The sequence below is a fragment of the Callospermophilus lateralis genome, chromosome 16, assembly GCF_048772815.1.
Source record: "Callospermophilus lateralis isolate mCalLat2 chromosome 16, mCalLat2.hap1, whole genome shotgun sequence".
NCBI lineage: Eukaryota > Metazoa > Chordata > Mammalia > Rodentia > Sciuridae > Callospermophilus > Callospermophilus lateralis.
Genome location: NC_135320.1, coordinates 60,323,647 through 60,348,622, shown reverse-complemented (window position 1 = coordinate 60,348,622; position 24,976 = coordinate 60,323,647).

The following is a 24,976-nucleotide window of genomic DNA, read 5'->3' as shown; positions in this document are numbered from 1 at the left end:
TCTTTAAAGCTGATCCAAAACTGCCTAAAGAAATAAACAAAATGCAACTATTTAAAAAAAAAAAGAAATTTCAAGGTAAGGTAAAATACTCGTAATGAAATGCTAGCAATCTTCCTTCCCATCAGAGTGGACCTGGGGGATTCATCCTAGCTGTGGCAGAACAAAGTTTGATAATCAAGACTCTTTGTTATTTAATGAAATATTTAGGCTAATTGGATATTACAAAAGATTCCTGAAATGAAATTTCCATGTTTGTCAATGTTTTCTAGACAAAATTGATTAGCAACCACACTTATGTACTCTGTGTCTATACTTTGGGGAAGAAAGCACCAGCCATTTGAATCCTAGGCTCCTTAAATAAACCAACCAAAAAGATGGCTGGCACTGACAGTGAAGAAAACCTATTTTCTCACATCCCCTTCTCTAGAATATAGTTCTTTCATTTTTTTCAATAAATATTTATTGAAGCCAGAAGTTAACATGGATATAAAAAGAACATACCAGGTGGCAGGTTATAGTAGTTTAAAAGGACGGATGAAAGGGGGTTCCTTTGGTGCTCGGAGCAGCATCCGTTGTCATAATTAGCAAAATGTTAGCTTAAGAGCTCAAAATTTAAATAGAAAATCATCTTTCTTTTGATGACCCCTGCCCCTGTCTTTTGAAGGTACTCTTCTGGTCTGACCATCTCCAGGTATGAGTTAGAACATTTGTCGCAACCTTTTCAACTGAATAATCTATTCACTACAGAGAATCTACAATATGTCTTTCATGTGTAAAGAAAATTCTTACTCAACCTGTAAAAACCTAGCAGATGGTACAGTAATTTGTATATCCATACGTGCATACAGGATATATTCTTGGAGAATGAATCAGATTCATGTTACATTTATTTAAATATTTCATCATATTTAATTTTAATTCATTTATCCATAGTTTTAACCTCTGTAAGAACATTCTTTATTTAAATTAATAGACAGGTAAATTGCATCAACAAAACTGAAGCATTTAATGTTGAATTTAACTGACATGCATGAAGTCATTGTATTAAAATATTGGTTTTCCTATTGTTTTTGCACAGATGGTGCCAGTAATTAATATTATGCTATTTTCTTCATCAGGGGATTCCCTGCTGACAAAATTCATATAATATAAAATGAAGTGCTCTATTATACTATCTAAATAGATGATGTATAGTTTATGTATTTATTAGTGGTAATATATTTTCTCAGATGCAAAGTATGTAATAATCCTAATGGTCAATGTATTATTCAAGTTAATAAATCTAAGATGGACAATGTGGTTTACTCTTAAAAAAAAATCCTCACTGCATAGCTGATCATAGATGTGTAACAAATGTGTTCTGTGCCATCTGGTTTCTGAGAACAATATCAATTTCAAGATAGAAAAGGTATCTAAGTAATGAAAGGTAGCAAAGAACAACATAATCTATCACTTTTAAGAAGACTTTCTGAAGGGAGGAATCTCTTGAATAGTCAATGGATATATTCTTTACTGTACCAGCAATGCTAAGGAACCTGAGCACCATGGCTATATATGAGCACATAAAATGAGTTTAAAACCTGCCTCTTTGTAATCAAGGGCTATATTTAGTATAAATCCTCAGAAAGTTGATACATCACCTGACCAGGAAGAAAAGGTCTATGGCTTCCATCTGGAAGTAGGACCCTCAAGTTGACACCTTGGGGACATACCTGAATTACACTACAACCTCCTACAGAAGTCATCAAAAGTAGAAAATTGATTCTAATAAACTCTTTTTGCCTCTTTCAGAAGGATCAAAATAGAATAAGCTAGTTTCGTTTCTAAAAGATTTTTTAAATCATCATTATTTCTAAAGTGCCATGGAAAGGCTGTTTCGATTACCTGCAGTTCTCAAAATGGTAAATTTCCAGCCAGAGAATTTTCATTAGAAAACAATGTTTTTAAAGTAAGGAAATGCAAAAATAAATAAAAGGCACCATTTATTCCCAGGTTTTATTTTCTAAAATTAGGATTGGGTTAGAGCCCCTATGGGAACCTTCCAATCTTTGAATGAATTATTCTTATCTCCTCTCTGCCAATGGTTCTTGTTCTTAATAGAGAAACGTCTTCATTTAGCTGACCAGGATACAATGAAAACCTTAGCAGGACCTCTTTTTGAGATCATGATATTATCATGAAATAACAATCTTTCAAATTACTGAGCATCCCCATTTTAGACTCATTATTTCTCACTTTTGTTTAATGATGAAGCAGACCCATGTAGTCTAACGTGGGGAACTTAACACATGACTTTCTATGGTCTGAGAAGCAAACCTAGCAAATTACTATTGACTAGAAAAGGTCTGGATGCACCTGCCACACAGCAAGGGGCCCAGTGCCTGGCAAGACAGAATGTGAAATGAATTGTACAAGGTAGAATATCATTCCTTATTTTTAACTCAGGGAGTCACCAGTATCTGCACCTTTGCTCTTTAATCTGTCGGCTGTGCTAGATTTCTATAACTCCTTCACAAAAATACAGCTAGCTCACTACCCCTGGCAGAGAAGCGACTCGCATATAGAGAAGGACTTGGATTCCAAATGGTCTTGGCAACTCTGAAGGATATCCCTTTTGGGGGAAAAAATTTCTTTCTATAATCATCATGAAAAGAATCTAAATTCACCTTTATTTTCAAACTAAATACCTATGCATGCTACACTATATGATATGTTTTAGAGGAAAACCAGTGTTACTGTGAAACTTAAAATTACAAATACCCATGTACTGGTATCTTTACTATTAAGAAACTGGCTTCTTGGCATGGTTTGCTGTGGCAAGAAAAGACAAATGCAATTGATCCCTTAAAATCCCATGAATTGAGAGTCTGCTAATAGTGTATGAAATTTTAGTAAGGACATTAAAATTCTAATTGTATGTCAACCTCAGAACACTTTGTGGAGAAATAAGATATTTTAAAATTAATAAAAAACATCTAATGAAATGTGAATGCTTTCTTGAATGTTTAAAAAAATATTTTAAAAGGTAGTTTATTAAGCATCTTAACTTTTATATTATGTGTATGTACAATACCAATCCCAATTATAAATGAATACATTGAATACAAGTGCCACTTATAAAAAATTGCATTTGCCAATCCAGTTTGATAATTCTATATACTTAATATAATTTATTGTTGCATTATTTCCATAATCGATGTCAACTTTTGTAATAAAAGTAAAACAGTTTTATTTAGATAATAAAACACTTTTCTAAATTAATTTTTATTCTGAAAAATATTTTAAATTATGAAAAAGTTAATTGAAGATCATTTGGAAAATGATTATAGAACTATATTCTGAATAATCTATGCATGTCTTTCATTTTGCATCAGAATATGTGGTAAAAGAACAAACTAAAGATAGGACTAACGTGCATGTGAATTAGACACATGAAAAATTAGGATGGGTTTTGTAACAATATAGTAATAAAGCACAAAGTAGTATATTTCTGGAAAGTCTTTTTTCTATTCTTAATAAGTCCACACATTTACTATGGGTATCCACTTCAAATTTACTGATAGAACCCATTACATTTACCTTAATCTCTTGCAATGATAGGAAAAATACTTTGTTGATCATTAACCATGCCTTATATCTACATGCTTCCTTTGCTGGTATTTCTTATTCTGAATTTACTTTGATTTAGATTATAAGACTGGAAATTACTCTGAAATTATTTTTTCCCTTTGAAACTTAAAGAGTCTTTAGAAACCATCCAAAACCTCTAAATTTCCAAAAAAATAGAAAACAAAAGTGTTTGGCCTAAATTTCACATAAATAAATTACAGCTGGGAACCCTTTGTTGTCCCAACACCTAAGCAACACCTTGTTAGGTTCTGTGTCTCTCGGGCATGGAACATGATTCATATGCCTTGATCTTATATATTTATGTATGGTTGTACAAGTTAATTAAGGGGTGAAGAAAGAAGGATAAAAGGAAGAGGAGAAAGAGGGAAGAAGGAAAAAATAAGGAAAGAAGGAAGGAAAGATTGATAGACTATAGTTTATAAAGCATAAAAAAAAAAGGATACCTGATAAGACAGGGCAGTGTTGACCTACAATCAGCTTAGGATAAACAGGCCATGTTCTACTCATGCAATTCTCAACCCAAGTCAGTCATTTGGTTAAGGCTTTGTTGTTTAAGTGGATTGCACACACATACTTAACTGTGTGTATATAAATATGCATTGTTTGTATGGAAGAATAGATGTGAATTTAGAAGATATTTTGAAAACACAGGAAAGAACAATAGTATATTTTATAACAAACTTTTAAAAATTAATGTTCTCTCTTTGCCTAAGTTGGAAGAAAAAGCTATAACTGCATGTGTTTTCCTTCCATATATATATTCGTTATAATCTAGTTGATTTGTGTTTCAAAAAGAACTTCTGAAAAACAAGATTTTATTGATCAGTTTACCTACCATTAGTCTATCTGAAAACAACAAATACAACTAAAGTAAATGTCTTTATCCAGACAAAGAGTGATATAACAATACTACCATTCCTCTTGACCTTTTAAATGTCCTTATGAGTGTCTTCCTTGGTCTTACTTCAAAATGAATTACATATATCTCCACTAACTACTAACATAGTTAGAGGCAGTGTGATAGTAAATAGCCCTCTGTTGAAGTCCCCACTTACCCTGAGTGCCTAGGTGTTACCCTTATCTCCAAACCATCCCCTGTGAGGCAACCCATGGCTAATGACTGAGCAGGGAGGAACATGAAAGACTTGCTCTCAGCATCAAGAAAGCCAACTTGGGTGCAACTAGGACCGTAGTGCTCAGTTTAGGTTCAGGGTGATACCAGACTTCCCCCACAAATCACTTGGTGGATGAATTTCTTTCCCTGGTCTATCTTGCTTCCCTCACATCAATATAGATTTTTCCTGAGTGGGCAATTTAATAGGTTTCTAGCCTGAGTTGTTCTCAGGCTCTTCTCCCAAGAAACCCTCCTAAGAAGTACAAAAGACTGAGCAGTGCCTCAAGAGTCAGAAATCAAGCACTAACACTTCAGTGTGAGATTCTAGAAAACCTATGGACCAATCTAATCTTCAGTTTTCTTATCTGTAGAAAGGTGATAAAGACACTTATCCTCATCACAGAATCCTTGCGATTCACAAATGTAAATAAAAACTCTTTAGAGTTACATAAAAATTAGCATTTAGTTAGCACTGTTAGATCTTATTAAAAAAAAAAAAACAAAATTTTTATCAAGAAAAATAATTGTGTTCCCTTGATAGAGAAACTACACCAAAATTTTTTTATGTTTTAATTCAATGCTGAATGTGAATTTTGGTTTTGTGAAACTGTGGTTACCTTAAAGCTGAACTTTCTCAAACTAATTAGAAAAGAATTTAGGTCACAAGTATTTTTTTTAAAAAAACTGTCACCGAGTTACTGAGAAATGGAGCCAGGTCCTCCCTGCACAGCTCACAGAACATGTAGAAGAATGAGTCTACTTACACAATCAAAACCCCGATGGACCCACACCTTCTATGTCCCCACAGAGAAAATTCTTAGGGTAGAGAACAGGGGAGTAGAGACTTCAGTTGAGAAGCTTTACCCTCTCCCTTTCTTCCCCCCCACCTCTGTCATACACTTTTCCTTCCCTTCTTCTTCTTCTTCTCTTTCCTCCTCTCCAGGAATCTTCAGTGGGCACTATCCCTGCCTGGAGACCAACTGAGGTAGAGAATTCTAGAAGTTTACACCATATCTTGATTGTTATCTGGATGTTTGAACTTCTGGATATTTCTGTTCAAGGAAAGAGATAACTGAGAAAGTCATTTGTGTCTCCTATTTGGACAGTTCTAAGATGCAAGATAGTTGATGTATTCTTGCTGCTGAGGACCTGAGGTTTGGTGTAGACAGAAAGTCAGTTGCTTCAGGTGGAGGGGCCCATAGTGCGCAGGAACTACTGTCTCAACCTGATAGGAGACAAACCAAATGGAACTGCTGGCATTTTTTTCCAAAAGGCTTCCCCTTCTTATGGGGGTTTCAGCGATTGAATTGGGCTGGAGGATCTCAAAAAGTTACACATCCCATCAGCTCTGAGATGAATCTGGAAGAGCCAGAACAAAGCAAAGAACACCTTCATACAGCCAACTATGTAGGAGCCAGACCCCAAACAGAAGGGTGTGCTAGTTTGGGCTGGGTGGAAGGAAAGCAGAACTGCCTGCCTCCAGAATCCCGTCCTCTCGTGACAGATGTGATCAGCGTGGGAGCAGGGGCAACACTCTGAATTGGATTGGAAATTTATAAAATGGATTGAACTAAATTCTAGTCACCAAGAATGACCAGAAATTTATGAAATCTGCCTGAGGTTTCATTAAAAACACAGGACATGGCAATTCCACAGAGTACAAGTGGAAGCAGTGATTAAGAAGAATCAAATCATTTTATACCCCACTGAGTTCAAAATCCTCAATAAACTAGCTACACATCAGTAGGTAATTTGACCTGAAAATTATTCAAACTGAGTAAGACTGCAAAATATTAAAACCAAGGTACATGTATCAGAAATAAGGGGTCCCAGTGCAGCAAGGGAATCCATTTATGGGCTGAGAATGTGGATTTGGGGCTCAGAACAAACTGAGTTGTAATCTTAGTTCTTTACTTACCGGCTGAGTAAATTTCTTAGGCTCACTATGGCTTGGTTTGCTGGTTTGAAATTGGAAATAACTACCTCTAAATTTCTTGTGAAAAATAAAATTACAAATGTATAGCACTGTATTTAGCACACAGGAGACATTCATACAGTAGTGAATCTTATTTATAATACTGTTATTCAAGATAGAATCATAAGGTTTTTAATATCAAACTAGATGACAGACCATTTGATTCTTCAATGGCTGACCCTGTGCTAAATGGATTCTTTAGAAAAATCAGAGTTGCACAATGTAAAATTTTGAAATTTAGCCTATTCAGGCTTTTCCCCCCATTTTTCCAATATAGACCACTCTTAAAAATCTGAAATGTAGTTAATTTTTAAAAGCTAAGTAAAAATTAAAATAAGATCACTTAGAGAATCGGGCCCTTTAGAAGAAGTTAAGAGATAATTTCTGAAGTTGAAATTCATTGGAAAAATAGCTTCTACCCCATCACCTTTCCAAATACATCCGCTAATACACTGTACAGTTTAATAAGGGGCTACAGTTGTGCCATCTTGTATATTTATTTGTTTAATGAATTAGGGGTACTCATGTTTTGTCCACAAAGACATAGAACAAACAACCTGCTTATTAGTTTTCTCCTAAGCTTCCGAGAATTCCCTCTTTTTAGATTTGCCCAATTGTCAGTATTTTTTCTTCTCTCTTTTTCTGGCCCATTATCTGCTTAGTAATGGATCCCTTCATCCCAAACAGCAGCTTTATGTTCTCTGTGCTCCAAAGGGGCAGATAGACCAATCAGAATTCATCAAGCTCTGGCACTCAAAGGCTGCACTCTGGCTCTATCCTCTCTGTTGATGTTCGGGTTTGTTTTTTGTTTTGTTTTGTTTTCTACAGCACACATAGTTTAAAAAAAAAAAAATCCTTTCAGCCCATAGTTTTGCTCATTGTGCTGGCTCAGGGCTTAGAAAGACATAAATTATTTTCCAAGCATGTTCTTCAGAACAGGGGCTATACCATCCCTGCCTATAGACTGCATCTGGAGCACTTCACAGCTCCCAAGCTTTCACAGGGTGCTTGCTACCAGTGCAGGCAGGCAAAGGAGCAGAGAGATCATGTCTAGCTGGCTTGATGGGGTAGTGTGGACTGGAAGCCAGTCTGCTTGTACCTCTCTAGTCCTATGAGGTTTTGTCAGCCCACAGGGATTAGCTTTAAATTACTGAATGGGTGGCTGGGGTGTATTTCATAGTAGAGCTCGTGCCTGGCATGTTTAAGGCCCTGGGTTTCATCCCCAGCACTACATATATACATACATGCAATAGAAAAAATAAGTTACTCAGTGGGATAGTAGTGACCCTGATAATTGTCCTAAATTATAGTTAAGCTTACGGACTGCTAAGGATAGAACTGTTTTCAGGACCCTCCTATGATTTTTGTTGTGACTCTTGAGGGAAAAAATAGAAGCACCTAAGTAAACAGGATTTTGAAAATGCAGTATAATTGGTAGCAGAAGATTCTGGAAAGGGGGCTAAAAGGGAAGAATTGCATATTATTCTAGAAAATTTCTCACAGTGCCATCAAAATTTCTTTAAAAATGATTTTTTCACCATATCTATTAAAAATCTGACATCTATTAGCTAAAACATATATGATATAGTTTATTAGATATTACATCCCTTTGAGATGAGGCAATTGCCACACAGTGATAGTTTTTATTTCTGAGTCATATTAGGTGGTCCCACAGTTTGTGATAAAGAGTGAACAGAGAAATCTTGGTTTTTCACTGTTAATACTATATGTTAACTAACATATGATTATGACAATAGGGAGAAATATGCATAAGTTCTATTTGCTAAGAGACATGTACTTACAGAAGAGATTTATTTTTAGAGTAAAAATGGCAATGATTATATGTGAAGAAACAAAGACTAAGTATAAAATTTCTGAAGTCATTCAGTTTTTCTCATATTTGCATCTCTTTGTATCTTACAATAGAAAATATATACTTCATATTTATTGAAGAGTTGGATATGTGATGAGGAGTTTTGTCAAAGAATGAAACATAGACCTTGGAAGAAGATCAAAGGACAAGGAAATTTGAGCAAGTTACCTTATCATTACTAAATATATCATTGTAGAAGACTGTATTTTCTAAAAATGGCCTAAGTCACATACCCTTCCAGAACCTTGCCATCCTCTCACCTTGCTCTTTGTCATTGAGTGGATCAATAAATAGAATGAAGAAGTGATGCTGAATGGCATCCAAGGCTAAAGTATAAAAGATAACATAGCTCTCACCTGGTCTTTGTCTCAGAACTTTTACCATTGGAGGCCAGCCACCATGTTGTGAGGAAGCTCAGATTGCATGGAGAGGCCACATGTGAATATTCAGGCAATGGCCCCAGCTAAAATCTCAGTCACTAACCAGCATCAACCAGAAGATGTGTGAGTAAGATAAGCCTTCAGGTGATTCTACTCACCAGCTTTCAAACTGCCCTGGATAATGCCAAAGGGAGCAGAAATGGGGTACTATCAGAAACCTTTACACAAATTGCAGATTTGGGGATTTTGGGGATTTTTTTGTTTGTTTTTTGTACCAGGGATTGAATCAAAGGGCACTTAACCACTGAGCCACATCCCCAGTCCTTTTAAAAATATTTTATGTAGACCCAGGATCTTGCTGAGATGCTTGGGGCCTCACTAAATTGCTGAAGCTGGCTTTGAATTCATGATCATCCTGATTTAGCCTCCTGAGCCACTGGGATTACAGGCGTGTGCCACCATACTTAGCCAATTACATTACAGCATTTTGAGCAAAATAAGCATCATTATTTTGGACCATTTTGCTTTGAGTGGGTTTGTTACACAAATAAATTATGAGAACTATTTGGTCAGGAGAGTAATGACATTTTCTAACACACATCAAAATACTGGAACAGTTTAAAACAGTGTTTAGGGCATAAGAAACTTGTATTTTGGTTAAGCCATTGCTTGCCCAAATGCTTACCTTGTAGTGGGGACAGAACCCAGTGCAATTTACATGGAAATCACATGCTGAAAAAGCAAGGCACTTAAACTTGCCATGCTAAACTCTCAAGTAGGAGATTAGAGTCAAGAAGAGTAAAGGAGATATGTATTACCTGGGCATACACAGCATTCTTTTTTTTTTTTTTGCAGTTCTAGATGGAGACAATGCCTTTATTTTATTTATTTTTACGTAGAGCTAAGGATTGAACCCAGTGCCTCACACATGCTAGGCAAGCACTCACCCTGAGCCCCAGCCCATGCACAGCATTCTTACTCTGTCTCTGTTTTGGTGGTAACCTTCTACTATTGTTTTTGTGTAATTAACACATTTTGACCCAAATACTTTGGATTGGGCTGTCACTAATGGTACTTCAGCTGCTTGCTTCATGGATGAGGTGATACCCAGTCTGGTTAAGAAGAGGGATGCATTCCTCAGTGTACAGTAGTTGGCGAAAAGATGAGCAAGTCACCTAAGCAGAACTAATCAGCGTTGTCTTGGACATGAAGAAAGAGGACTTTGATTTTTTTTTATTTATATTAAGCTATGTAACACCAGTAGCCATCTTCCATTCTACCTGGAAAATTCCTGATTGAGAATGGAAATTGGATAGGGAAGTAGAGAAAGGCCATGAAAAGAGAGGCTAAGTCCACAATGATGGCATATGAGACTACAGAGCCAACCACGCCTAATGCTAACCTCAATCCTCTTTATTATTTCATTTTATTTTTTGCTGAGATCTTGGTTACTTGTCAGCAATAAGTCCTAACTAATGATTATAGAAAATGTTCAACCAATATGATTCATGATGAGAGGTACACAAAACAAAAACATACAGAGACTATAATGTTTTCCTAAAGGTCACAATACTCAGGAAAATACTCAGTAAAGTTGGAAAGTTCAGATAAAATTATAGACACTGTTCCACAGCCAGTATCAGAAAATGAAGATTAGCCAGTAATACTAGGAAATTCTAAATGAAAGAAATTCTAACAATCAAATCACAAATACAAAGGACCTCAATATCACAGAAATAAAGAAATAGAAAAGTATCAAAAAAAGAAAAAAAGAGAGAGAGAAAGCTGTCTCTATTCCCTAATAATGAATTTGTTACCATCTGTATAACATGCTATAATATGATGGTTTTATTTCCCCCAAACTCTTAGATATCAAAAATTGTGTTACAAAAATAATTGCTTTAAAGGAAATAAGAGGTTAGGCCCTAGACAGTGGTCAATATACCACAACAAACTTTTCTCCCTTGCAGATATGTGGATTTTCTAGTGAGAAGTTTACTTTGTACTGAAAGATGGAATAAGAGGAATCAACACAGAAAGTTGTATGGACAACTAAAGATTGCCTCTGGAAATTAGAATTGAGAAGGTAAAGAAATTTTCAAAAATGCTAAAGATAATAATGACAACAATCGCCTTTTATGTGTATCTTGAACAAGAACAACAAGGAAAGGATTGAACAAAGCAGAACAGAAAAGACAAAATTAATAAATGGTAGAAAGTGAGTACAGTTCTGTTTACTCCCACCGTCTATCAAAGAGAGGGACTTTTAATCTAAGAAGAATATAAGAGGGTTGCAGGAATTGACACCTAAGCTAGATGAAGAGATAGCCAAGTACCAAGATGTTGTGAGGAGTTCTATTCTCTTCACCAGGAAAACTTCATCCCAATGCTTGTAATCTCTGTGGAAACTTCAGTGGATGGGAAGCTAGCAAGCTCAAGACCACTGAAGGGCCTGTGGTGTGACTCTGTGGTCGCAGTGGAAGGAACGCATGTTTAGCATACAGGTGGCCCTGAATTTGGTCCCTAGCACCTCCCCAGCAACAATAACAAACAATAAATGCCATTGAAATGTATTTTAAAAGGAAATATTAGGCACTGGGAAACTTGATTTTTATGCACTTAAAAATTAACAGGGTTTACTGTTAAACTAGTTCATAAAAACATTTAGGAAAGAAACTAATGATCATTTTTAGCCAGAAGAGGTTCATCAAGAACAAGCTCTGCACCGCTAATATCATTTCTATTTTCATATAAATACTGTAGAAAGGGAACAACAGTACAGTCCAGTTCTTTGACTTCCTAGTTGTGTGACAGTGCATATAAATACAACAGCTCCTCTTACACTGTAGCCCACAAAATGTTAAACACTTTGTATGAATTTGTATAAAGCAATTAAAAGCCCTGCAGACTCCTTGATTTTGCCACCTCCTGTGTGATTTGTGGCAAATTACCTAAATTCTCTGCACCTCTTCTTAAAATAGGAATAGTAAAAATGTCTATGCCTTGGGTTGGTTGGGAAGCTAGGCAACTAAATATCTTTAAATCATTTAGAACAGTGTAAATCAGGCACAAAGCTAGCACAGTTATATTGAATCAAGTTTCACTTTGGGGAACTTATTATTTATCACTTAGGACAAAGTGGAGAAATAAACTCTAGGAAACTACGAATATGTATATTTGTTCCAAATGAATACAGAAAAGAAAGTATGTATTTTGCTTAGCGAATTGGTATCAACATCATTTATTCATTTATTTAAATGTATGTAAACTGAGTTCCTAATATGTACCAAGCCCTGGAGTAAGCATGAGACAGAATTGGAAAGACAAGACTGAAAATAAACAAAGATCATTCAATAGTATTCAACTTTTTCTTTCTTTCTATCTTTCTTTCTTTCCCTCTTTCTTTCTTCCCCTCTTTCTTTCTTTTTTTTCTTTTTTTCTTTTTTTTTTTTTTTTGGTAAGGAGTAAAATTAGACACCAGGAAGCTTCATTTGTATACTTTTAAAAAAAATTCAGGATTTAATACTAAATTAGTTTAAAAAACATTTAGTAAAGGAAACAATGTTCATTCAAAATCAGCAGAGATAAGAATATTCATCAAGAATAAACTTCAGTGTCATGACAAATGGACCCTGCTCAGTTCAGTGTCTGATGTCCTTTGAGAACCTCAAAAAAAGCAGTATTAGAATGGAATGAAAATATGTAGGGTGCTAAATCAGAACAGAAAAATATTTGGACAAAGTACAAAAGATTTAACCTAAAAAGATACAATTGAATAGTGCAAATACTATTTAGATTTGCAAGTATATAATAATAATAGTAATCGTTGTTGTTGTTGTTGTTATTAGCAGTATAGGAGACTGAACCCAGGGACACACTATCATTGACTTGTATCCCTGCCCCTTTTTATTTTGAGACAAGATCTCACTAAGTTGCCCAAACTCTCCCCAATTTATGATTCTCCTGCCCAAGCCTCCCAAGTCACTGGAATTATAGATGTGTACTACAGCACCTGGCTGTAAGTATAATTTTATTTTAAAATAATATATGCTAATGTAGACAGATTAGAAATTGAGAAAGTGAAAAAGGAACTATCATATTTAATCCTATCATACCTTATCTTTATAACTTGGGCACTAATATAAATATCTTTATTGTATATACACATATGTCTAATACATATATATGCTTATGTATATAAAGGATGTAATCTATTTACACATGAATTGTATTATGATGTCATTCTATTTTGTAACATGCTTATTTCATCTGAAAATGTGTATATTGCCATGTTATTAAATATTCATCACCAGATGGGCATGGTGGTTCATGACTGTAATTCTAGCAACTCGGGAGGTTAAGGCAGAAGAATTGCAAGTTCAAAGCCAGTCTTAGCAATTTAGTGAGGCCCTGGGTTACTTAGTGAGATCCTATCTCAAAATAAAAAATAAAAAAGGGCTGGGGATGTGTCTCTGTGATTAAGTGCCTCTGGGCTCAATCTATAGTACCAAAATTAAATAATTATGAATGAATGAATAAATAATAAACATCCATCACCATAGTGCTTAGTGGTACCTACCATAATCCAATTATACCCTCTGCAAACACCTGTGTGGCTGAGCTGACTTCTGACTGCCATGTCCCTTCCCATTCCTTCCTATGCACACAGCTGAATTACATTTCCTTGCCTCCCTTGAAGCTCTGACACTCTGGAACTAAGTTATAGTCAAGGAAAAATGGACAAAAGACATGGGACTGGTACATGTTTTTATGTTCTTCTTCCACTATGGAGTAACTTTGACAGTCATGAGTTCAAAATGATGCATCTGCAGGACTAAAAGATTGGGAGACTTGAACCATCAGTTAAAGAAATTTTATATGACTAAGAAATAAACTTCTTTCTTCTTTGAGCCATCATATAGTTTTTTTTTATTGTTAAAGCAACCAGCGTTACTTCAATTAATGCACCATGAGTATACCCCATTTCTCCTTCCCTCTTCAAAAAATAGGTAAGTTTCAAAACTGTGCCAACCTGTTACTGCTATCTAGTTGTTTCTTCAACTGTAATTCCTTTAATGATGGAGAAGATGACATGCGTGTGTACACCCCCACAGACACACTCAAAACTTCCATTAGCATTTATTGGAAGAACTTGAATTTTTTAAGAAAAAGACTAATAACAAAAACTAATATTAAAGTCATTGGTTTCCACCAGACTCCATTCTGATTGCTATTGTTATCTCTATAATTCAAATGAAGAAATGGAAGCACAGAGAGGAAAGTAACCTTCCTGGCATCACACAGCAGATGGATGGCAGTGCAGCTGAGATTTGAACCAAGCAGTTAGCACTAGATTCCTTACAGTTAAACCGTGGTTTTAATCTACAGCTGATCATGGAAAGCACAGAGGGACATTAAAAAAAAAATTTTAGGGGAAAACTTGGGGGAAAATTATGAAAAAGCAAAAGTTTGTAAAGTGGATTTTTGTATAAATCATTTCCATAGGTTTATTATTTGTAGGGATAAAAAATTTAAATAAAACCTCACCATGAATATATGCTCATTTATTTCTCTTTAATTACAGCAATATGCTAACAGTCTATGTCATAGAATTATTTTCCTAATAGCCACTTATTTTTTCAACATACAAATAAATTACAATACCAAGATTCATTTTTCATCTGTAAGATGAGTTTACATGTGTTTACTTTTTTCATTTTAATTTTAGGAAATGATACACTTATATTTAGTCTGAAAACTAAAATTATAAATTTATTAGTCTATCACTTAAATAAAATAAAAATCTGTGCCCACACACACCTGCTCTGCTGTGGCATCTTTCATCAAATGACCTCTCTGAGAAGCAGTGCCTCCTGGTTCCAGTACAGATTTCCCTCTATGTACTCAGTCTGACAGATCCTCACCCTCAGCCTTTATATCTATTTCATTCTGGATTCAAATGTCAAAATAATTTCTTCAAATCTCCTGCTCCCTTTCTTTTTCTTCTAAACATGGTCTTCTATGTTTCTATTTTGTCTTACCCAAGTTTCCAAAATGTGTTTGAGGTTCTACTAAAAGAAAATATATCACATTCCTGTGATGGTTCTCCCTCGCTGCACTTGTAGGCTTGCTCCTATGCATCTGCAAGGCTCTTTTTCCTTTATAAAATCAGAACAAAAGAAAAATGTACCTTTCCCATACTTGTATAATGCCTGCCTGCTATCCAGGGTCCTCTCTTTATTTTGTGCTCCCTCAACACGGAATAGATATTTCTGTTTGTTCATCCTGACCAAATTTCATTGTCACAATGGACTTTTGATGATGCTCTTGGATGGACCATGGAGATTAACAAATGGTAGTGGTAGTCTGCTTATTTGGAGTAACACTCAACAGAGCCAGAGAAATTTAGAGTAAAGTGATAGCAAAATGCAAATTCTACACATTTAAGACCAATGCATAGTATTCAAGTTGGAATTAATTTGCATTCTCATGGAATTTGGAAGTTATTACCTTCTTTGTGTTATAATTAGATTACAAATACACACAGTATTTATACATGATAGGTGCTCATTAAACACATGTATTAGCATTATAACTATTTTATTATAATAAATATTTAAAATTAGGAATCTATCATGGTTATACATTTTTTAAGATGATAGTGGTTTTGGATGCAAATCATAATACTGGAAGGTTTCTATGAAACTAATCGATGTTTATGGTAAACTGATCCATAAAAACTAATACGAGATATAATTCATTATAAAAACAATGATGCTATCCAAGAATTGAAAAGAATCTCATGTGATCATTTCTTTAATAAGCCCCTCAGTGCATGTGAATCAAGTATTTACAAATAAAAGCATCAACTTGGAATGGATAAAGAAGATGTGGTATATATTCACAAAGGGATAGTATTCCACCTGATAAAAATAAGGAAATCCTGTCATTTTTAGTAACATGGATGAGCCTGGAGGACACAATGTCAAGTGAAATAAGCCAGGAATAGAAATACAAGTATTTTATATTACTTATCTGTGGACTTTTTAAAAGTAGGACTGTTAGAAGGAGAATGGTGGTCACCTGAAGCTTGAGGAGAGAGTATTGGGTGAGGTTGGTAAAGGGTACAGAATTTCAGTTGGACATGAGGAATAAATTCAAGAGGCCTGTTGTCCATCATGGTGACTTTTGAAAATTACTAAGAGATTTTAAATGTTCTTAACATAGAAAAATAAGTATATAAAGTAATGCATGCTATTTACCTTAATGTTCCATTCCACAAAACATACTTATTTAAAAACATGTCACACATCACAAATATATGCAATTTAAAAAATCTTTCAATTAAAAAAATTAAAACCAAATAGCATGTTTTAATTGTGCCTTTGTTTCTAATTCAAAAGGAAAAATGGTATCAAGCAATATTTTAGGAAATTAAATGATTAAACATATTTTAATTCTTATTGTAGTGAGACTTTTTTCTAAACATTCATTAGATTAAATTATTTTCTTTAATGATTTACCCTAGCTATGAAAATCAGATTCATAAAATATATGTGGTTCAAATTGTCTATTTACCTATATAGTCTACCCTCCTTATCCCTTGGTTCTGCTTCTATGATTCAACCAACTGTAGATTCAAAATATTTGAAAACAAAATTAAGACTATACTGAACCCATGCAGACATTTTTTCTTATCATTATACTATAAACAGTATAAAAACTCTTGCATAGTATTTACATTGAGTTAAATATGTGTAGTCTAGAGACAACCTAAGGCCTCTAGGAGAGGTGTGCAGGTTACTTGCAAATACTATACCACTTCACATAAAAGTCTTTAGCATCCACTGATTTTGGTAACCATGGGGGATTCTGGAATGAATTTCTGGAAGATACCTGGGGACAAATGTACTCTAAAATCGCAATTTTCATCCCTCATTCCAATATTCTGCTAAAGAGTATACAAATTGAGAAACAGAAGACTCAGAAAACTCAGATTGCTGAAGATTTTCCTATATGAAAGCAGCAGTATGAACAAATTCTTATTTCTCCTCAAATCCTTTTTATCTTATGTAAGACTTATATTAAATATGGCGAGATTATTTTAGAATATTACAATGATTTTTTCTGAAGTACCTGAAAAAATGCAACAAAATTTGTTATTTCTAACCAATGTTTGAATAGAAATACCTGATACATATGAGAAAGAGTACACACACATATACGCGCACACACACACACTCTTCATCTGTCTCTCTTCTTTCCAGTGTTTGTCTCATATAAATTAATAAACAAGTGGCAGAATATAAGAATACTAACTACATGACATTGCCTCTGCTTCAGGAAATATGCTAAGTGTTTTCATATGTTTATGATCATAACAACTCTTTGATATAGGTATTATTTTCTAATTATAACAAATGAGGAAATTAAGGTCCCATTATTATTGTCATAAAGAGGATAAGTGATCAGTCAGAATTAGACACAACAGCTGTCTTTTCTTTTGTCTGTTTCCTTAATAATTAAAAAAAAATAAACCTAAATTCCTTTGGTTAATAAAGACTATAGTTAATATCGAGGCAGCTATAGAATAGTTTCTAGGAAAATTTTAAGGATGGGGAACCATAATTGTTTTAAGCACTATTTTCAGTCAGGTATCCGAGAAGGACCTTTCCTTCCATTTCCCTCTTTAAAGCACAACTTGATGTTCCCTGAAGGATTGAGAGTCAACTATTTTAAGATACTGATGTCTTGTCTTTATCTGTAAAATCCCAACTACTTCATATCAATTAAAGATACGGGGTTATAGTTTAGTAACATCAATGTGGAAATATCTTTAGGCTTATTTACAGAAGTGAATTCTAGGTTCATATGAAATAATAACTAGATACTATAGAACATATTTTGTTAAAGCTAAACAAACTTTGGAGATGTGACAGAGAACTGTTGCTAAGGAAAAAAAAAAAAAAAAAAACTACTTCACAGATTTAGGCAAGTCACAAAATTTCAATCTCTCTTCATTGCCCAGAGTAGTATAAAGATAAATAGAAGATTCTGAGTGGCCACATTTCAATTGATGAATGCCAGTATTCAGTGACCCATGGTGATAGTTCGTGAGAAGCTGGCCTGAGGAACAATTATATAGGAGAATCTGAGCACAAAACATGAAAGATTAAAGGCTCTTTAAACCTTTTTCCTTATCACAAGAACCACCTGACCCAAGAGGACTGAGCAGAAAAGGGAAAGGTGTTCTACTATGTAAAGTTTCCTCCAGGACTGAGTGAGTTTAAACCCCTAGGATTTAGGGCAAGAAAAGATGGGAGATAAAAAAAAAAAAAAAGCTTAAAGATTTCATTTCATTTCATTTTTGAAGATGTACAGGAGGATATCTTAACATCTGTAAAGAAGATGTAAATGATAAGGTGGCTATTGGAGCAAAGGAGAGCTTTAAGTTTTAAAAGATGGAGGCATCTGATGAGCAAAAAGCCAACTTAGAGGGGGTAAATAGTTCAATTCCATCCAATTACAAAGAAAAGAGGAAGGAGAAGGGAGAGTATGAAGGGATCCATCCATCATGCACAATGCAAATAAAGGGCTGTCACTCATTTTCCTAATGTCAAAAAAGAGAACTATTTAGTAATTTTTGACACCAAGAAAATCATTTGTAATAGCCTATTTCACTTTTCAATTCATCCTTAAATTTAAAAGAAAGAAAAAAATCCCATTCAATTGTTTCTATTACAAGTCAGTTCATCATTTATGAATCCATGTCAGTGTCTTAGCTTTTTCAGTGAAATAGCTAATTCATATCGTATTCGCCGTCACCACTTCATAGTGAATCACTGCTGTTTGATTTAGGCTGTCATCTGACACAGAACATCTCGAAACCATTTGCATCACTCTTCTTGCTCTGATCTGCACATATGGTAATAATTAGGAATGCGATACCTTACATTCAATTAAAATACTGAGTGAATTTAGAATATAAGAGTAAAACCAGCATAACACATTTCAGAAGGAAAAAATTGCATCAAACTATATGGACTAAGTTGCAACTATTAATTACATACAGAAAAAAATTGCAATGAGTTAAGAGCAGAAATATAACATTTTTAATGAAAACTCATAAATTACTAATTAATATATTTATAATGATGTTATAGAATGTTCAAAATATGAACTAAATGCATGCTACAGCACATATTTGAGTTTTAAATCCCAATTTTTCCTTTCAAAACAGAATACCCAGGAGACGATTCCTCTCCCCATACACACCTGTGATTTTCAAGTCCTTTTATTCATGTCTTTAAATGAAAGGGTTGAGTATACAAGGTCAGTGAAATTGTTATTTATGGTTGAAATGTTTTTGCTACATCTATTTTAAGAAGGGTCATTTTTCATTTCATTTTTTAAAATTGCTTTAAAGTGTTTAGCTGACTATACAAAATTATTCAATGTGCAGCTAGCAGTTTACTCGATTTCCAAGCTGTAGGTAGCCTAAGAATTATGTAAGATTCTATAATTAAAGTGGTTAAGTTAAAATTGTATAATTTAATTGTCCCTATGTTTATAATAGTCATCACTCTTAATTATTTTTCTGTGGCTATAAAAACATTTTCTTCTTAAATGTGTTTCTCACCTCTCTGTTCATTTTAGTTTACTTCTGAGAAAAAAATACAATATTAATATTTAAGTCACTCACTAATAATACACACCTTTATACCAGATGCCAGTATTGCATGTTGAGGTGGCCTACAATCACGAAGATTCTTGCTTCATAACTGAAACAAATCTCTCCAAAGAATACCACTGCTTATTGTGTCGTCGTTTTCTGGGAAATGTGCCGCCCAACTAAGTTGGTAATTTAAAAATTATGACTATTTTTCCCTTTGAAGTTCTACTGAATTCACACTGAACAGAAAGTACTTAATGATGAACATTTTTACCTACAGTAATTCACATTTTCTTTCCTGGTTGATATTAGCCACTCTGCTCTGTAAGCTAAGAGCACACCAACCTTCCCGTGCCGACCAGCCAAACTGCAGGTTTGTGAGCAGCTAACCACAGGGATACAGCTCTGCTAATGCTCAACTAGAGTATTTGGGAGACCTTCAGCATCTTGCTTCCAGGAGTCAGGAAATTAGCATACATTATATTTCAAGACCAAAAAAAAAAAATAAAGCATAAGACAACTGAGCAAGATTTATGAATTTTATTTGGAGACAGCAAGTGTCCGGGAACTAGAAGTCTCTGTATTTGTGATTCTTGAACTGCATGCTTTGTAGAAAGTCCAACTACTGACCCTTTTCTGAATCGAGGGAGATTTCAAAGAGTAACTATTCACAAGTGAAAATGAGAAGGAATTAAGTCTCTCAAAAATAAGAGTTTATTGTAAGGAAAAAATAGTCAAAACAATGAGGACTAAGGAAATATTATGTACTTATTATATTGTTTTTATCATTGTCCAAGGTCTCTAGGTATTGGAAGAAGAAAAATTAAACAAAAACAAACATTTCATTTGTAAGTGGACTTGAAAAATAAATGACTAACCTTGACATCCGTCAGCACACAAAATCCTACACAGCCAATGACAGACTTCATTGTTTAAAGACTAGTTGGGAATGATTAAGAAAAAGATGATGTAATCTAATATGTGATAAAGAGAGATATAATATTCTCTACTGGAAGGCTTTGCTATCATGTCATATCAAAGTCTAGCAAAACGTTGAAAGTTAGAAATGTTATCAAGCATTAGCAGGCATTTAAAGAACGTCTCTTGAATATTTCTAGCATAAAAAAGTATTTCATGTGATGTAAATGAATGGTAATTTTCTGACTTTAAAAGAGAGCCATGCCAGTACATTTCAGCGTTCTGGACCCAATTCTGCAAACATGGAGACGCTTTCAATTTGCTCTGCCTGCCTTCCCGCCTTAGATGGCTGCGATTGCAGCGAAATTAATCCATTTAAAAATCTGCGGCTTAAACTTAAGGATTTTCAGTTTTTTCCCCCTTCTCTCTTTTTTTTTTCTTAGAATATCAATAAGTTCCAATTGAAGAGCGGATTCTTTTGCAATTCAGGCATGTGCCGGCGATAACGGGCGAGTTGGCATGAAGAGAGGCAGAGATGGATTAATTATGCAGAGAACATGGAAATTCTGCTTATCATCGGCTAGCAAAGGAGCCCGGCTCACATAATCAGCAAACGAAGGGAGAGGAAAAAATAACAATGCAATGGCACCTTCCAGCCCATCATCAGGATTTTTTCTACCCCCCTTGTAATTAAAAAATAACATACACTTATAGCCCTATCTCCTGTGCAGGCAAGGAGTGGATGTCCACAAAATAATTGCACTGGGATATTAGAGCTGGCAACACGGGCTGTCCATTCCTGCTTGCTCTCTTGCTCACCCTCTCTTTCTCTTTTGGCCTCTCAAGGCACTTTGCTTCTGAATCCAGTCCAAATCAGTCGATGTCTCAGGTGACATTCTAGCTCAGTTTCCAAAAATCCCAAATTGGTACCTTATCATGATCCAAGCAAACATACATACATATATGATAAATATTTGAAGGGCTGACTCTGGGGGAGACTTTGCAACTGATCACCTGTGGACTATCTGGTCAATTTCATTTTTGATGAAACATGTCCAAACAGCCTTCATTTTGCAAAGTGACTGGATTAAAATGGTGGGCCGTGCTATCTTCTCAATTGATTTCTCCTATTTACAACTTTTTGCACCTATTTCCTTTGCCAACTCATTTTATAAATTCAAGGGTATACAGTTAATTATTGAGATGTTTTGCCTTCAAATCAGAATTCGGAATTTTATATTGTCACTATAAAATACAATAGCTCAGTGCTTTGTATTTCTCTAGAAGCCCAAAGACACTATACTAAACTTAGTTCATTGCTTAAAAGAAAATAGAATTAAATCTTAACGTTTGTATCCATGTCTCCCAATTCTAAGAATTAGAATGCAAACACGTATGTTAAATAATGATACTCCTGATTGAATGCCATTGAAGTAGTTTTTTTTTCTGTTTTAATTGCCAACCAAGTAATTTGACCTAATTACAGACATAAGCCCCCAGAAACTCTGGCCGTGAAGAGACCATTTCTTCGGGCAAAGTTACTGGTGAGCTACAGAAACAGAAAGATGAAAATAAATCTGGAAAGACAAAAATTATGCAACATATGAAGGAAAGATGTTGTTCCAAAGTGCAGTAAACTGGAATTAGAAAGCTGGCAGACTCTAGAAATGTAATTTATTCATAGAGTTCCACCAAAGCAGGGAACCAGTGTGGGGCGCAGTTTACACGCTTGTGGGAATGTTTTAAATGACAGTGACAGTAATAGACTGATTTTTAAAACTAATTATTTACATGACTATGCATATGGACACACACATACTCTAGCACATATAAATACTATAGAAAACCAAAACTGAGTAAAGAAATCAGTAATTGTTTGGAGATATTTGTGATTAGTGACTTTGGTAGTTTCTGAGAATGGAGAGAAAATAAATAAGAAAAACACACTAAAGTGGTGGTAGGGATTAAGGGTGAAGAAAAGTAGAAAAATAGAAAAATCATAATAAAGAGAGAAAAAGAGAATAAAGAATATAGAGAAAAGAAAATTAGAATTGTGACAGTAGAAATTATAATTTTTTGTTTATTTTGTAAATGCGTGCATAAAATATATTCTATTAGAATTAAATATACAAATGACAGATATAGAGAAATCATTCAAGTGTGTCTCCTTACACCAAGCATTGTTCAAATTCAGAAAGGCACCACAGATTCTGCAGAGTAGGGTACAATTCACAACTGACCTTGGAGCCTAGCCCACCAACTAGGGGAATAGAGTTGAGATAATCTGACCATTCATTACTGTTGAATTCCTACCACCTCCAACACATTTTGTATCTCTTTGATTCAGTTTCCTCTCTGTATATTTTTAAAGCCATAGCTAAAAACTTATTTAACAAATAATTTATGCTTGAAATTTGAGAAAAATTGCAAGTCTATATAAAAAGCAAAGAAAATAGTAAAATAAACTCCCATATACCCATTTCTCAGCTTCATAATTCTCAACTGATGAATAGTCATCCTTTAGCTCTATTCCACAATCTCATCTTCTTTCTAATCATAAAATTTTTAAACAATTTATTTAGTTAGTTTTAATTGACAGATAATAGTAGTGTATATTTATGCTTTTGAAGTGCATTCCTAGTATAATAAACCCTGCCCATTTGAAATTCTTATGTGCAAGATGTTTAATAATCAAGAAGAAGCAATGAGTCATTCTTGATAGGACCAATTAACACACCAAATATGAAGTTTTTTTATAATAGAAAGGGAGATCAAGTCAAAGCTAGCTAAATTGGGCATAAAGGATTATATGAAGCTATATATTCTTTGCAAAATGTATTTCTTTAATTTGGGATCCTGAGGAAGTAATAGTCTTCTAGGATTGAAAATGTAAAAAGCTACTTCAAGTCAAAACAGATACTAGAAAATGGTTTCCCAAAGACTTACGAGACACGCAAAGAATCATCTCACTTAGTATCCAGAGCAGTGTTTCTGCAGATGCTGCTGTGAATGGATGGTCCATTGTTTTTCCACCTCTGGGGAGCTTTTTAAAAAACACTTGTGCCTGAACTATACCCTAGACAAAAACTCTAAGAATTAGAGCTGCACAAAAATAGAGAAACAGATGTTATAGACAGACAAGGATGGAGGTAGAGATAGGAGTGGAGAAAGATCTTTAACTTCCTACATGATTCTAAAATGCAGCCAGTCAAGAACCAATGTGCCTAGGCTCATCCACTGCCCTCCAATGAATTGAACTGAAATGCATTGAAAACCCAAATTAACATCCCCAAGATTAGAGCAGTTTTCAGTGCAAACCAAACTGTAAGGACCATGGAGCAAAAGTCATGCTGCTTGTTGTCTTCTAGGTATACCCAGCACCTAGCACAGAGCCTATTGGCTCTCAGAAATCAATAAATTTATTTATTTATTTATTTATTTATTTATTTATTTATTTATTTATTTATTTATTTATTTTACTGAGAGAATAAAGTGAACAGAAGCCAGAAAGAGAGTTTTATGACCATCTGTAATCACAGCAACTTCCTCTGCCCTACATTATATTCCCTAAATGTTGACAATTTGGAAGCTTTCTTAAGGTTTTTCCAAAAGCCTGTGCTCAGAACTTTACAGACATAGCATACTTCTATAATCTTTTATACTTCCTGAAAACGTGTCTTAACATCTTTTACAAGAGAAGGTAGATAATAGAATTCTCAGTAACCGTAACTGTAAATGGATTTGTAATCTACCCGTGATTAAAATTATTTTCATCATGAAGTAGAATTCTCATTATTGTTGCAATTTTAATATTATCAACTCCAAAGTGTCTTGGTGATTGATAATATAGACAGCGAAACCCTATATTATAGTAATTAAATTTGAAATGAATCAGCCATCCTTATATGTCTCAGTATAGTACCTGATTATTTGAAAACAATTATCTTTGCACGTCACCTAATGCCAGACAGCACTTGGACCTGCTCCCAGGGATTGTTCTGGGTCACAAAGTTGCCGCAGAGTTGGAATGCACAGATAGTGTGTTTAGGTGCCACGATGAATATTTTCTCAGTTAGGTTACACAATTACCACGAATGTGAGCTACAATTCAGGAGGAGCACAAACGTGAATTAAGAGACCATCAAACAGAACCTTCAGGCTAAAATATACTTTTAACCCAGGTGAGTGTCACTGACTTTAATTGAGACCCTTTCTCTGAGTAACCCCAGAAGCCCTGTGGGCCCAACCCCAGACATCTGGCTTTGGGGATGAGTGATCTCTTTTCTGATCAGGGCCAGGATGTAATGTAAAATATTTTCTTCAGTGAGTAAGTTGTCCTTCAAAGGAAACATCACCCCTTTATAAGCTCAATTAACTAAACTATTCCTACATCCCCCCTGTTGTCCCTTATTTC